A 16,570-nucleotide genomic window follows, 5' to 3' on the forward strand; every position below is an offset into this window, starting at 1 on the left:
AGACATTACATTGGATTTGCCGAATTAAACAGCTAATGCAAACTGCACCCTGCAGATTAACATTTATTGTGGCAGAGCCTCCTTCTCAGTGCATACTTTGGGAAGAAGGGAGAACAAACAATCTGTGGCGTAGAACAAGTGGAATTGCACTAAATCACAGTTGTATGATATTTGAGAGTATACAGTACATTTTAGATATAGCATTTATTCTTGTTCCTCATGATAATATGAGTGTTAATGATTTTTTTTCAAGGAGTGATGAATACACACATTCAGTTGCTGTTGTGTTCTTAATTTATTTTGTTTTCAATTTTTAACATTTGCACTGGAAATGAACGGATGTGTGTTCAAATGACATTTATGCTTGTCAGGATTGCAGATAGATAAGGAAGTACTATTGTTAACTGAGTGAAAATATCTCTGCTGTAGAAAAGCTTGGTATCCCAAAAGCTCTGCTACAAAGCCAACAATACATCAATACATATACAATAAACAAAAAAACAGACTTTCTTGTTTCAACAAAGTTTGCTTGCTGTCCATAAAGACACACAGGCAATTTTAGTGCCGATGCCTTCCTTTAAAGCGGGCCACAACCTGCTGAAAATGTGAATTGTTTTTAATGGTTTTTTGCAAAGACTAAAGTGTATTGTTACAAAGAGTCAAATGAACTGAACATGTATTCCATCTGTATGAAATATTTAAATTGTTAAAACAAATAAAAGTGAAAGACATTTTGATTACTTCTTTTGGATTTGTACAACTGAATTGCTCTCCATTTACTGCATGTCTTTGTGCACGCAATTGACCGTTAGCTTAACCCCCTTCCCCAAATACCAAATATTCAACTTAGCAACTTTAACTGGGCGCAGAAGGTCTATCAAGCTTTGGATTTCTCCACATACTCTAAAAAAAGATATGGTCAGACGTGTGCTCTGTTGCACTTGTAACCACACCCAACAGTGATGTCACAGTGCATCGACACATCTTGAAGTACACTTCTACTTTTACTTCAGCAAGGTGACACGTTTTAGCACCAGAGGTAAGCAAAAACAAGATGTTGCTCTCTGAAATGTAAGCAAAAAAATAAATGTACCATTTTGAAACAATTTAAGGAAAAGTGCGAGGTAAGAAGGTTAATATAAAAAAAGATTACATTGTTATTATTCTATTAAAATAGACTGAAACTTAAGACTTAATGGCATCAATAAAGATTTGCATCTTGACTTTGATTATTGTTTAGTAGCAAATTGTCTCTTTGTGTGTCAACAGATATGCAGTGTTTCCTTGCTGACATGAGGCGGTTTAAGAAAGTAAGAGAATAGAATACATCTTGTACGATATAATTAAATAGTACATATACAGACACCTTCTGGTGTATTTTTAGAACAAACGATCCTTTACACAAAATGTGAAATAAAAGTGGCAAAATGGTTTGGAATATGCCAACCTCCCAAAAATACAAAAATGGTGTCTTTGTGTGTTTTGAAGATGATGTTTATTTCTGCTTCTTATGAATTGGACATAAATGCATATACTGTGGATTATATTGTGTCATCTAGCACATGTCAAGGGCTTTGTGTGTATGTAACAGCAAACACACACCCAGAGGAAGTATAGCTGCTACAAATATCATTATCGCTTCTCACAACTCTCTCAGGCTCTCTTTGTCTCGTCTTCTCCTTGTTTCATGGTGGTTGAGCTGCACTCCTCTCCAGTTACGCCTCTGATGTAGCACATATTCCATTTGTGAATCCTCAAAATTAGATTTCAGCCCTTTTAACTAGCCATCAACCAAAGAGTGTAAAGTCACTTTCTAAAAAGTTCTCACAGCAATGATATCAGAGGAAGTGTTGCTTTCTCTGATTCCTGGCACATTGACGTACCAGGCAGAAACAAAGATAAGTGCAGTTTCCCACAAAAAGGTGAATATATATCATTATATGTACATATCACTTTATTATTATTCATTTTGTACAATTCATTTGCAATGAGTTTGCGCTGCTCCTGCTGTTTGTTTTTATTAAATCATCCTTTCACAAGGTCAGCCTCCATTCACTGTTGTATTTACTTCTCTTCAAAGCCTATTATTAATCCTAAAATCATGCCATTCAGGTCGGCCTCACTGGATGATTCACCTTTGTTGTTTTGTTGTGCCTAAATATTTCAAACTGAAGTTTGTTGTGGCTTGAGTCTGTTCAGCAGCAGCAGCAGCATGGCGCATATTTAAGTATCTAGCAAGATAGAGGTATCTAAGGTTTGCAATTTGGAAAAATCATACCTTAGTTGAGTCTTTTAAGGCTTTTATGGAACTGACTTTTCTCTGTGCAATGTTTTCATTTATGACATATTGCTGATAATGTGAGAGTCAGTACTGCGTGTGTCCACAGACTTGTCCATAATTAACTTGTTACTGTTGGAGGAAATTGTTTATGTAATCACATTACACCACATTACACATACATTGTGGCGGATATTTATTTGTTATTTATTAAGGATTGTGATGGCAGATTTTCAATTCCTTTTACCCATCTTTCCTTTTGAAGTTTGATGTTACCTTGAGGGATCCATCTCTCTGATTTAATTTATGATTAGATGGATGCTATACAATTCATGCTCAAATCTAAATGACCAGTGTTAAAACTGCATGCATGGATTTGTTTGGCCACTTGGGGGAAGCCAACAAGCTGTAAATACACAGTGGCCGATGTGGGACGTGTTTGAACAATTGCCTACTAGTGTAGATATACACAGCTGCAGCTCAGTCTATTAAACAGAATGTAAATGTATCCCTGCAATTGTCCCCTGGGTCCAGTTAGATGCTGGTGTGGTCCATACCTCTAACAACACGCTGTTTGCCCGTGATATGTAGGCTACGGCGCTAGTTTGTTTACTTCATCTCTTGATCTAGGTCGCAACACCGGCACTCTGCAGCCGACCACCAGCTGCCAATTAAACCAGACACCGACATGCACCTCCAGCCAGCTGAGGCAAAATGGGACATTTCTTATATGTATTTCTGGTAATGATAAACAATAATTACTGCCTCACGGTTGTATGCTTCCTTTGTCTGAATTTGTCTTAATCAGCATATACATTCTCGAGTTATGGCAAAAAAATATATATTTTGAGGTCGCATTGACCTTTGACCACAAAATTCTAATCAAATCATCTTTGAGTCCAAGTGGACATTTGTGCCAAATTTGAGGAAACTTGTTCAAGGCGTTCCTGAGTATCGGGTTCACGAGAAAGAAAAAACAGAATGGCTGATCACTAAACTATCTTGCTTAAAACATCTTGCACGGTTTTCATATCATCTCAGTGACAAAATCTGTCTAAAGACAGACATATAAACACCTGACAAAACAGTAAAAACTTTTGGTAGTTCCTGCAACAGTAAGTGTCCATATTTATTTGCCATGATGACAGACTCACAAGATGAAAACAATGCAAATTAAAAAAACATGTTGACATTATTTTAAAGACAAAAAGGGATGACAAAATGGGATTTCCAGTTGGACTTAACTTAAAAAACATTACACATTTTTAAAATCATTCCTGTATTACTTGTTACTGAAAACAACACCGTATTTTAAGAGTGTTCATAATTACGTAAAATCACTGTATTTAGATCTATGAATTGCAATCATTTTTCCTTTTCTTCTTCTTGTAATTAACACTATTACTGCTTGGAACCACCTTATAGCCTCCACTTTGTTCTTTTAAATTGTGTAATGTAAACTGTATCATTGGAACATACAGGATTAACACGTGTAGTTTCCTGCAAAGAGCAAAGCCACTCCAACAAGGACCACAATGGGAATAAGTCCTGTGTTCTTTTAATGGTGCGTGTACATTGGTGTTGTAAGTGTTACCTCCTTTTCTTCCTCCCCCTTCCTACCACACCTTATTTCCTCTCATATCTCCACCTTCTACAAAGCTTGTCTCATTCTGCATATTCCTTTGCTCCCCACTCACTGCACAATCTCTCTTGCACCCTCTCCTCTTCATCTTCTTCTTCAACTCCCCCTCCTCCCTTCCTCCCTCCTCCATACTGTTGCATTATTCACACTGAGTGCTATTTGGAATGGCTTGTGTTGTCCCTGAGTACCTCTCCTCTCATCGCGCTCCATGGAGCATCGCTCCCTGAAAAAAAAAAAACGACAGCACCACACACACATACACTCACACGTACACACTCACACATACACACATGGCAAACATCTAGCCGCTCAGACCATGGCACACACATTCAAACTTAAGAGTCCACATATACAGATTCCTTACATTCAGACATTTTCTGCACATACGGTGGTGAATGTAAAGAAGTTCTCCCAATTGTCATGTCACCAATGTTCCTTCCTTCTTTTTCGTTCTCTTTCTTCCCCAAATACCAGCCAAGGGTCCTCGGAGATCACTTAAGCAGCAGATGCAGGGCCAGAGTACAACAGAACAAATCGTCTTTTATTCATAACTACCAGCAGCATCAAGCTCAAGCCCTTTAACTACAGGCGCCACAGCTTTACAACACAGGCCAAGGTTCTGCACCGACGGCAGAAAAAGAGGAAACATCCATGCATATTTAATCGTTTAAAACAAAAGCACACAGGACTGAATGGAAATACAAAAAGATACAAAGTGTCACTATAGAGTCGCTTTACTGGAAGGCCCTGTATCTTTGGTGACGTGTAAAAGTAAAGAAGGAGAAAGTACAGATAGAGAGGGAGTCCAGAAGAGATGTATTAAGATTTAAAGAAATGTTGCTCAAATGAGCAAGACCTATAATAATAATTCAGTCTTGGAGAGACAGAAAAGCCTTTTTTCAAGTTTTCTAAAACATTTGAGCTTGTAGTGGCTTTCAGAGTGTCCTCTCATTCATTGAGTTTTCTCTTGTTCCTATTTCTCTATTCTGACAGCTAAGTGTTTTTTGTTTCCCACATAGTGGAGCAAATTAACTCCAGGAAACACAATAAAAGATATGAACTATGCATGTTCTTGGGAAAAATAAAACCAGGTCTAGTGGTAGTGGTGGTACTGATGATGTGACTGGGGCATCAGGGTTGAAACTCTTCTGCATTTTTCATGCAAGACTGTCTTTTTATAGCTCAGTTGTGAGGATGCAAGCTGGCTGCTATTGCAATTGAGTTACTGACGTCAAATAAGACTGGGACACTGAATCAGTGATGATTTATGAACAAAAGATGAGATCTTAAAGGCCACAACAGAATTTGTACACTGTGCTATCCTTCCAATGTACTGTACATTGAATTATGTAGAGTTTTAACAACAGTCATTGTTTTCGTGTATGAAATAAGCCATTTCACCATCACTTTGATCAGAAAATGGAGAAGACGAACAATGTCAACCTTCGTGTCTGAATAGTGAAGCCAGTGCGGAAACTTTCCTTCTCTCTACTGGCCAAAGGTGGCGACTTCTCTGTTTGCAAGAATAAGTCTGATTAGAAGTCTATGAGAAAATGATCTTAACTCTCACCTGATGTATTACCTCAGTAAACAGTGTAAACATGAGGTTATTAATCGCTAGTTTCAAGTCTTCTTCAATACAGCATGATGTTCATTTGGGAAATGATGACAGCATGTAATGACACCAAATGCTTCCCATTCCTGGCAGCAAGGTGGCTGCATGTGTCACGACGTGGCCTCCCTCACATTAGGGCTCATTATCAAGGCTACCGCCCCGCGCTCCTACTGCAATGGCGGCTGGGAATTTTCCATTAGCGGCTAGCTAACTGAACGGACGCAGTTAATACAGTCGCAAATAAACATTTGCAAAACCTATCACTGTACTGGCCCGGGATCCCTAAATAACATCACCAGCTTACCTACAAAATAAAAAAAGTATGACTTGAGGTATACAATCACTACACAGCATGTTCTGCCTCCATCTTGGACACAGAGATTCTTATTATCTCGCTTATTCACGTGAGACTTCCCCTATGACTCTCCCGTCACAGACACTCCTCATGCAGCAACACTGACACCTACTGGCGATCCACGGCCAAAAATGGAGCAGGTGATAAACAACATCATGGCTCAGTCACTGCCCCCGAGCCGTCTGATAACGACACACCAATGCAGCCTTTAGCATCTGTATGGGATCCTAACTGACTCTATTATTATCTATTATCTAGTATTGCCATCATTACTAGATGGTCAGAGAAACTGACATACTTCAAATAGCAAGAAAGTCCCTCGAGTGGGAGGGGAGTAAGAAAGAGTGCACGGGTCAAACAAACTGGACTTTCACACAGGAGACCGCAGTTTGTGTCCAGTGTGCCAAGTCAATGTTGACTTAGTTTTCCTACATAACTTCCGTAATTAACAGCATTTGCATAACAAGCATAGTTATTTGACTTTTTATTTCAACCACAATGAGAGCACATAATTTATTTTGAAAAGACAATACGAATGTAACGAGTTGAAACCCGACAGACCTTCCCTGAGTCCAAAAGTGGAACTAGAGGGGTACCTAGAGCGTCATAGTTTGAAGTTTGACAAGTTGTGAGTGACAACGTACCCTCAGTTGGAGCTTTTTCCGCATTAATTCAAATCACAATGTAAAAGCTAATACACCAACAGGAAGCACATCAGCAGTCTCTCAACTGTAAATGGCCATCATTGAAGATAAAATAAGATAATCCTTTAATAGTCCTTCAGTGGGGACATTTACAGGATTACACCAGCATAGGGTAAAGTGCAATAAGAGACACAGTAAAAAAGAAACAAGATTAAAACATTTTTTTTTATAAATAAGCAATAAGAAGCAGTAATAAAAACCAGTAAAGAATCCACAGTAACTGAAATATTATATATACAGACATAATAACTTACTGCATAGATTTGAAGTATTTTGTGGTCTACTGGGAGCTCAGCTGGTTGTGCAGCCTGACAACAGCAGGAAGGAAGGACCTGCAGTTCCTCTCCTTCACACACCGGGGGGAAGCAGCCGGTGTGTGAAGGAGCTGTGCAGAGCTGCCAGAGTGTCCTGCATGGGGTGGGAGGTGTTGTCCATCAGGGATGAGAGCGTGTCCATCATCCTCCTGTCTCCCACCACCTCCACCGTATCCAGTGGAAATGTAAAAGGGGAATGTCTTGATAACTGTGACAACAGACAATATGGAGTAACGTCTACAAACGTTGCCCCTTGTATTGATTGTAGTTGACTATTGTTCTTGTTGACTATCTCTTCATCTAAAAAAAATTACATTTTCTAAAATGATTTCTCTATTAACATGACTTGCATTTATTTTTGTGAGTGTGGAACAACAAATGTAAAGGTTTTGGAGATTAATCCTTGTTGCTGCCTTCACACTGACTACCCAGAGGGCAGTGCAGCAAGGAACTAGAATCTGGGGGAAAACATTGTTTAGTGTAATAAAAAACAAACATACAGACATCTACTATAGCGATCAGCCTACCTTCGACAAATAATCAACAAGCCAGCCATGACACAAACAGCCATCTTTCTCTACCCTCTAATGAAACAAAGTCTTCAATATTCCAATACTAACAAAGCTCTTGACCAATCTAATAAACCTTCAAAGAAAAAAATTGCTACACATTACACACTTGGCTCTTTATATTCCCTGTTAATAACCAACCCAAACAGAGACAACTTGGCAAGCCCCTTTTTCTCAATGCCCAATGCATTCTGGGATATAGGCTCCAGCCCCAGGACCCTGAAGGAAAAGCAGTTTGAAAAACAAATGGATGATTATCACCAATAAATCATCTTTGAAAAAAATACATTGAATGATGAAAGTTGTATAACATGTAACATTAATATTGATTAGTAATGTTTATATTTGATGCTCAAACCCACAGCATGTATTTGACTGCATCTTGCATTGCCCCTCAACATGAACACATTTAGGAACCTTGAAGCCCATCTCTCATCCTAACATCCTAGCTTAGCTTTAGCCCACATTTGTAGAGTTGAACTTGTCACGGCAGCTGATGAAATTCATTTCCCCTGCACTTTTAAAATCGTATTTGATTTTAAAATAACATACAAAATGCATGGAAGCTATTACTTTATTTTAAAAGACTCTGACACGGTGCACTTTGGTACAAATCACAGCTGACTTAATGTACTCTTATTCTCGACCATATCACACCACCAATGATTTAATTACATCATAACTTGAAATCTATGATTAACAAGAGACAACGTTGTTAATTTTCATGTTTTTAATCTGCCACAATATGTAACATATGTCTTGTTAAAGTTACAAAATGTAAAGTTTTTAGAGGATAATATGTAATTAATAAACACTGTGAACCTTTTTTTCTTTGCCTAATTTGAGCTGAATTCAGATTCAGAGATTTTTAATACATTTTTAAGAACCTTTCCTCTCCTACTGCATGTTTGTATTATTATATAACCCTCCAAAATCCCTTTGAAATGCATTTGCTTGAATTTGAGTGTGAATAATGACAATTTTCTCCTTAAATAGACCACCATGCCGAAAGTATGCTTGAGAAGCAAGCTTGTGACCGGAACATCGTTGGTTCATAACCCTGGACCGGCAGAATAAATCTAGGGTTTGAAAGTTAAAAAGTAATGCCCTCCCTTGTTCCCACCACTGAGCTACCCTTGGGCAAGGCACTTAACCCCAACTGCTCCAGTGGAGCTGCTCAGTGGCTTTGACTGTGGTTGACTGAGCAAGTTTCATGAACATGATCAGAGGGTTCCTGCAAAGAGAGAGCAATGCTCTCAGTGAAGCTCCCCTTCTAATTATATAAAACGTGCAAAAAAAAATCAAGATGTGCGCACAATAACTACACACACACACACACACACACACACACACACACACACACACACACACACACACACACACACAATCATCACCCATTGACTGTTTGCTGTTTGTGTGGATTAGGAGGGATTACACTCCATGCTTCAGTGCCTTTTGGGGGTTTGTGTGTGTGTGTGTGTGTGTGTGTGTGTGTGTGTGTGTGTGTGTGTGTGTGTGTGTGTGTGTGTGTGTGTGTGTGCGCCATTTAGTGTTATTGAGAGTTCCTGCCATTATGTCTCAACTGCTGAAGGCAGGAACTCTGTATATAACTGCAGACTGCTTGTGTTTATATTTGGCAGTCTGGGTCATGTCTATAGATTGGTAGTGAGGGCTTTGCAGATGACAGGGATGTCCTAAACAAAGCTTGAAGTGCCTGCTGCGTTCTGCTCTGACTCTGCAGATATTAGCAGTCATCATATTTGGAGAAAATAGCTGCTGGCTCCATTTACACAATGGGCAGCATTGATATATTAAAGTAATGTAGTGTGTGTGTGTGTGTGTGTGTGTGTGTGTGTGTGTGTGTGTGTGTGTGTGTGTGTGTGTGTGTGTGTGTGTGTGTGTGTACTTATACATTGTCATTTCCCCTTGAGCATGTACAGTAGCCTGCTGTTAATGTATGTACCAGTTTCTGCAAAAAAGGCCGTCAAGTTTCAGATTGCATTTATGGAATTAAATCCACAGTCGACTCTATATAATAACTGTACATTTATATTTGCAGAGTTAAACAGCATATTTTAATATACTGTTTAATCCTCACTTTAATCCAGGCGTTACCACTAGGACGTCTTGGCTAATACTGTTATAAAGTGTGTGGACAGTTTTAGCTTTAGAAGCTTTGGATAGTAAATGTTTACATATGGGCTTTCATTCATCATAAAAAAAGATATTTCTTGCTGGAATATCTTTACTACCACAATTGTTTAAAGTCTACCCTTTTCATTTTATTTCAGGCTAATTAATTCTGACTGTGATAACTTTGCACTCATTACTACAGTTAAAAAATTAAATATTGAGGTAAGAGGTGTAAGTCTCCTATAGCGTTCCAATTTTGAAACACATTACATAAATCCTTTGAAACGCCACCACAACACAGAAATGATCCCCCTGGATTTGATATGGTTGCTAACTGCATAAGTAACTCCTTACAGGTCAACCAGCCTGCTAAACAAGCTCGCTGTTTGGTAAGCCAATTACTTATTCATCTGAAGTAATATCATTATTATACTGAGTCTCCAGCATGGCAATGTTGATACAAACTTCTCTCTCAAGCTCTCTTTCTCGTTCTTCACACAACAACTTTGTTGTACTTATTGCCTCGGTGTGGACAAAAGTGTGCGCTGTTATCGCTGTTATCATCATTGCTAGAGCTGCTTGCCTTGATGTTCTGTGTTTTACTGGTTTCCCAAATCTCTACAGTGGAGGTGGAAAAGTGTAAGCCATCATTCTGCTATGGCAGCCTTTCTTCATTTTGTCATGTTTATACTACAGTAGAATGCCATCTTTATTCTCATTTATGAAGCCCAACATCAACTTCCATGCATCCAAATATAGTGTTGTTCCATAAAGCGATGACCAGTCCCTGCATTAGGTCAAAATATACACAAACCTCGAACCTTTAATAATTACCTCGTTGACTATTTCTCTGAAGATAGAGCTGATCACTAATGAGAGAGGATGGAGACAGAGCATCCCTCAACACTTAAATGTTAGCATGCTAACAATTCATTATTATTTATTGATATGAAGTGTGTTGTGCGGCAGTGTTGTACCAATTTCTGAAGGTTTTGTCGTGGTGTTTTCATTGAATGCGGATCTTTCAGATCAGCTTGAGGAGTGCCTGTAGTTTGCATGTTGCACATGTATTGTAATGGTGTCATGCAGTGTGGAACTCGCACTGGTCTGAACGCTTCACAGCAGATTGAGATCATTTTATTGATTTTTTTGTGGACCATATAAACACAATGTCCCCCATGCTGTCAGTATTGGGGAATATTGTTATTGTCACACACAAAATGTGGCCCTAACCTCATGGTCCGTACTGTAGTCCAAGCTGTCTTTTTATTCTCTCCAAATATTTACGACTCAGATGATTTATTCATACACGTTGCTTTCCATGTTCTTGTTTGCATCCTTCACTGTTTTTAGTTTATTCAATTATATTGCCTTTATTCTAAATTACAAAAGAGGCGGAAGAGTGAAATTAGAATGTTGCAATTAAAATCTATTTACAACTGCTGTAACGGAGAAACATATTTCACTGCTGTTTCTCAAAATGCCATTACCCGGGGTGGTTTGTTTTGATAAGCAGCACTTGACACGAAATAAACAAGCATTTCCAAACCCACACACCAAAAAAAACACACACAAAAGGATTAATTATATGAACTTAACAAAAAAATTATAATTAACAGCTGCAGAATGAATAAATATTGAATAATCAATAATAATTGTGCCTCTTATGCAACCCCACACACAATCAGAAAACAGAAGTAGTGGTTATGTGTGTTGGGCCAAGACAAGTACACCACAACTTCATCTCTAATAGATTCTGTGTTATTTAAAGAAACATTTGTAATAGCCTCCAAACTGTCCAGGCTGCTCTCAGGAAGCAGCAGTAGGCGTGTTGTTTTTGAAGGCCCACACAGAGCAGTGCCCCCACATCAGTCAGCGCTTTTCTGCTTTGCTTGATTGTTTACAACTGCAATAACTGCTTCTCTAAAATGGAAACCTTTGTGGGGTTCTTGCTCAGCACCTGGTCATTTCAAAGCCAAATTGGGGATGCTGGCTCCTGTCACTGATGCCTATGTTGATCGGGAAGGGTTCGGGAACTACATCTGAGAACATGAGGCTGTGGCAAAGTCTGATTGGCTGAGGGGAAAAGTGTGAATGCCACCATCCGCTGATCGAGTTGGAAGCAGTCGGTCGGTCCAGCACTTGACAACGACTGCCATGAAATTTGATAAAGACCTTCTTGGCTCGTACTACATTTTCTGCCAATGCAGAAAAGAGTACTGAAGATCTTAAAGTATTTCACAGGATAAACAAAAACCTTCTTGTGGTGCTAACATCTCAATGCAGTTCCCCCTGCAAAATAACTTTTGCTTTATGTTGTGGGGAATGTTTCAGTACATTTTCAAGTCTCTCGCTTCCCTTGTGCCCTTTGTGCTCTTTCTTTATTTTCATATTAACTGAGCAGTGCTCTCAGTGTACGAGATGTTATCATTAAGAGCATTAGAATGTCTCTTTCTGCTGCCGCATTGCTCCACATCACACCCCATATTTTCCTCGCACCACTTCATCTTTAGGCCTGTCTTTTTTTTCTCCTCGCTCACATCACTCTGACCTTATTTAATCCAGCTCCAATCACGTTTCTTTGAAAGCTGCAGACTGAAGAGTGCAAATTACATCCTGACACATCCAGTTAGCCCCGATCCCACACTGCTTTTCGCCCCAGCATCTGTGCTTTTTATAGAAAAGAAGATGAAGGTGTTGCATAAGCATCTCTGCACTTTGTAATAGAAATAACGCATGGTTCTTTGCTTTGTGCGGTGGGGCTGTTATGTCGTACTCCCGGTAATCGCAGTAAAAGTACACACTTAGATGAGTGTTTGTCGAGCCCTGCTTACCTTAGTTCCTGTTTCTTTCTCGCATGACACACACAAAGTTACAATGCTAAAAGGAGCAGATTCTTACCACTCTTCAGACTCGTTGTGGTGATGGGTCTTTCATTTCAGGCTGAGGTAGACAAAAAGGAATCGTCAGTCTGAAGACGGTCACTAGTGAGCTTATTACGTTGACGTTGCTGACTCGTTTAAAGAAGAATCCTGTCTTAAAGATGAACTTGATGGACACGTAGCACACATGATATCATACATGAGGGGAAGATTAACGACCCACGTAAAACACATGGAAATAAAGAGACATTGTTGTCCTTGTGTCAGTCAGTGTAGCTAGCTAGACAGATGTAAGCAACCAGACATGCTATTGATTGAAAGCTATTAACGCACTGTTTAATCCATTCCCTACACTTTTCCTTGCAGGTATAATCCTCAGTGACAGACTTTGTAATTCTCCCATCTTTCTAAGATGAACGTAGGTAATTCAGGGTGGTTGTAATGTCATGTGCAGCACGCCATGCTGTGCTATTTTTAAATTCCCTTGGGTTAAACCGGTTCGAGTAGAACTTAAATACTGACTGCTGCCAGCACAGGTTTCTCATTGAATGTGTTGCAGAACATGTTTTTTTCTGTCCTCAATCAGCTCATACTCTCTCCTAATGCTGGGTTCAAACTAAAACGATGAGAAAATTTGCAGCGGTTTTGGTGTGAATGCAGCATAAGACTTGCATCACATAGCTGTTGATGGTGTGTGTGTGTGTGTGTGTGTGTGTGTGTGTGTGTGTGTGTGTGCTCTGCTTGTGTAATAGTAACCACAGTCTGTGTTCGTTAATGGACTAACCCGATGTGACAAAGGAAGGAAAGGGAGACAGAAGGTGCCCTATAGCTGCTATAAAGTCTCTCTAATATCAGTAAATATGACGCATGCATGGATGAAACCTACTGACTTTGATCACCACCATGGGGTTGACACTTATGGTTTAAATGGAAATATTTTCATATATGGATAGATTTCTATGAAATTTGCTTGAAATATTCAAGTCCCCTTGTGAATAAATTCTTAAGAATTTAGTGATATAAATCGGCCTCAAGCACCACCGGGGAGGTTGAAACCTTTTTTTTTATCTATATAATTTGTCACAAATATTCCTCCCATAATTAACTGTGATCGCTTTTATCCTTTTGATTAAGAGGCACAATCACTTAAATGAGTAGTATTAATTGTTAGCATGCTTACAATAAGAGTATAACTGCTAAACATTAAGAGTATGTCAGCATGCAGATGTGACCATTTAATCACAAAATTCCCCCAAAATCAGTCTTGAGTATCAAACACCAGACTTGTGAATTCACAATAGTGCTTATGAACAGAAAAGGTCTCCAAAATGGTGGGTCATGAATAAAATATGATTGAACAAGTCAAACAAAGTAAACTGTGCAGAGAAAGAATACGATTATGAATATTTCTGTTTTCATGCAGTTGAATAAACCTAACTGTACCATCATCACTGAGGGTTGGGGGTTAATTGCAGTCCAGGTGGATGATGATGATGATGATGATGATGATGATGATGATGATGATAAAATGATGGTTTCAGTAAGACAATAACATCTATACCTCTCTGCCATTCACCTGTTGTAATGAACTTCTCACACAGGCAATGTGCTTTTCCTCTAATGTGGTTTAATGGACACAATGGCACAGGATCTATACAGGTTTGTGTGAAAATGTTCTCATTGACAATCTGCCTGCGTTTCGAAATAGACTTCCGTTAAAACCCGGCAGGATGTGGCTACCGAACTCGTTAGCAAATGCTTGACGCTCGACTTCCTGCATCAGTCACTTGTTCACTTTGGCTCACTTCCATTTCTTGCAGGTCCTCCAGGCAGGGCAGCGTATACGCTAAGGCTTGTGTGAGTGTGTTTGCAGGAAACGGCTGTCTTGGGTTTCATATGTGGCGGCAGAAGTGAGGCCTGACACTCAACCCAACAGTCTATGAGCGGGCCAGAAACCCCAAATATTCAACTAAAAGTAGCTTAAAGCTGAACAGACACGCAGAGTGGAGTGCTCAAAAACAATAAATAGCCTTTCTTTGATGTGAAATTAATGAAACATTTGGCGTAAATTGCTCGACCAAGGCATTTTGTTTGCATTAAAGTATAACCCGACACAATTAGATATTTGTAATACCGTTGTAAAGGTTTTTTTTAAGTATTTCTTTACATACAGTAAGGGAATGCAACACAGTTTTGAATGCCTGGAGAATTTACATTCTGTGAAATTAAATGATCGGAATTATGTTTGAAGAACTTGCGATAGCGTTTGGCTAGACATCTGTACATTTGCTGAATATATCAGGAAACATCTGTCCGCTTGCTGGTTAAAACCAAATGTTTAATTTTGGCTTAAAATGAACAATACTACCGACTTTATGTACATCGTCAAAAGAACTCATTCCTCTTCCGTCAGGTTATAAATTATTAGCAAAAGACGAACTGACCTTCATACAAATAAGTTATTCTATGCTAATGCTTACATTATGTTGATGCTTAGCAGGTATCCCATCATGTATATGTGTTAGCATCTTAGTGTGTTAGCATCTTAGCGTGTTAGCATGCTAACGTTTGAAGCGGGGGTGAATGCCAGATCTTGCAAGAGGCTTAAACCAAAAGCATCGACCTCATGGTGACACAAGATGAAAACTCAGGGACAACATCGTTTGAATGTTGGTAATACATTTCATGGCAATAAAAACAAATTGAGATATTTCTGTGTGGGAAAAAGTCAACTATGACCATGCAAAAGTAAATTAAGGCCATGCTGCTAACATGGTGAATAAGTATACGAAAAATGAGGAACCAAAACATTTTCAGAATAACCGTTATCATGTGTCCTAAATCGCAAAAAGTTACATGACAATCATCAAATCTCCAAATTTTCAGGAAGTGGACTTTTTTTGTAAAAATAATTGTCCAATGCAAGGAGCCCTAAAACATGGGGTTGAGTCCACATTTTTGCCCTTTGTTTTTTTGTTAGATGCCTGAAATAAGGTGAATGACACAAGCGTAAGACAGATAAACGGTTGGTTCCACAGAAATAAATCCAAAGTCAGTAGAAACCCCTCTCGAGAATTTGTAGGATTTTTACAGGGCTTAAAAAAGGTGGTTGCTAGCAGGTGACGAAAAGAGACAACTAAAAATCTTCACACCAACGAGTCCACTTTTAGCTTAGTGGTGACTGGAGGTCACGTCACGTGACCGTGGTGTAGTTCACTTTTAGCCTTGCGCTTGCTTTTTACTTCTGGCAAATACATTCACGCTTGAAAAATAATAAAAGTGGTGTTCATCTGTGCAGATTATTTGCTGAATTATACAATATATTCGCCTGACTGCAATTTAGATAGCTAACACAATCTTGAAAGGAACAGTTCACCCCCAAATCAAAAAATACTATGTTCCTCTCACCTGTGTTGCTATTTATCGAGGTCCGTGGATTATTTTGAGTAACCCGGTTACGTTTTCTGGAAAGAGACATTGCTGCTGAGTTTGTCAAATACAAATATTTTTTGGCACTCCAAAACAAGTCGATGTAGATTGTGCTAGATGTATAGAAGCAGGTAAGAAGAATAAATATCTATTTTTGATTAGAGGCTGAACTGTCCCTTTAAAGATAAGCTTACCTTCTCTTCAACTCTAATTGCCCGAGTTCAATACACACCAGTGACCGCAAAACATGTAACGTACAGTCGAAATATATATATGTGAGTCTTGCCTTGACTTCATTGGTTAGGTGAGTTATCAATTACATTTTATTATTAATTACAAGTATTTGTTTAATTTCTCTAAAACCTAATATTGGCCTATAACAGCCCGTGTGGAAGTCCATTACTACAGTTACAGTCTCTCTCTCTCTCTCTCTCTCTCTCTCCCCACTGGGAGAATAGTCTCTCTCTTTCTTTCTCTCTCTCCACTGGAAATATAGTCTCTCTACCTCTCTCTCGCTCTCTCTCCCCACTGGGAGTATAGTCTCTCTACCTCTCTCTCGCTCTCTCTCCCCACTGGGAGTATAGTCTCTCTCTACCTATCTCTCTCTCTCCGCTGGTAGTATAGTCTCTCTACCTCTCTCTCTCTCTCT

Source organism: Taurulus bubalis, assembly GCF_910589615.1.
Source record: "Taurulus bubalis genome assembly, chromosome: 9".
NCBI lineage: Eukaryota > Metazoa > Chordata > Actinopteri > Perciformes > Cottidae > Taurulus > Taurulus bubalis.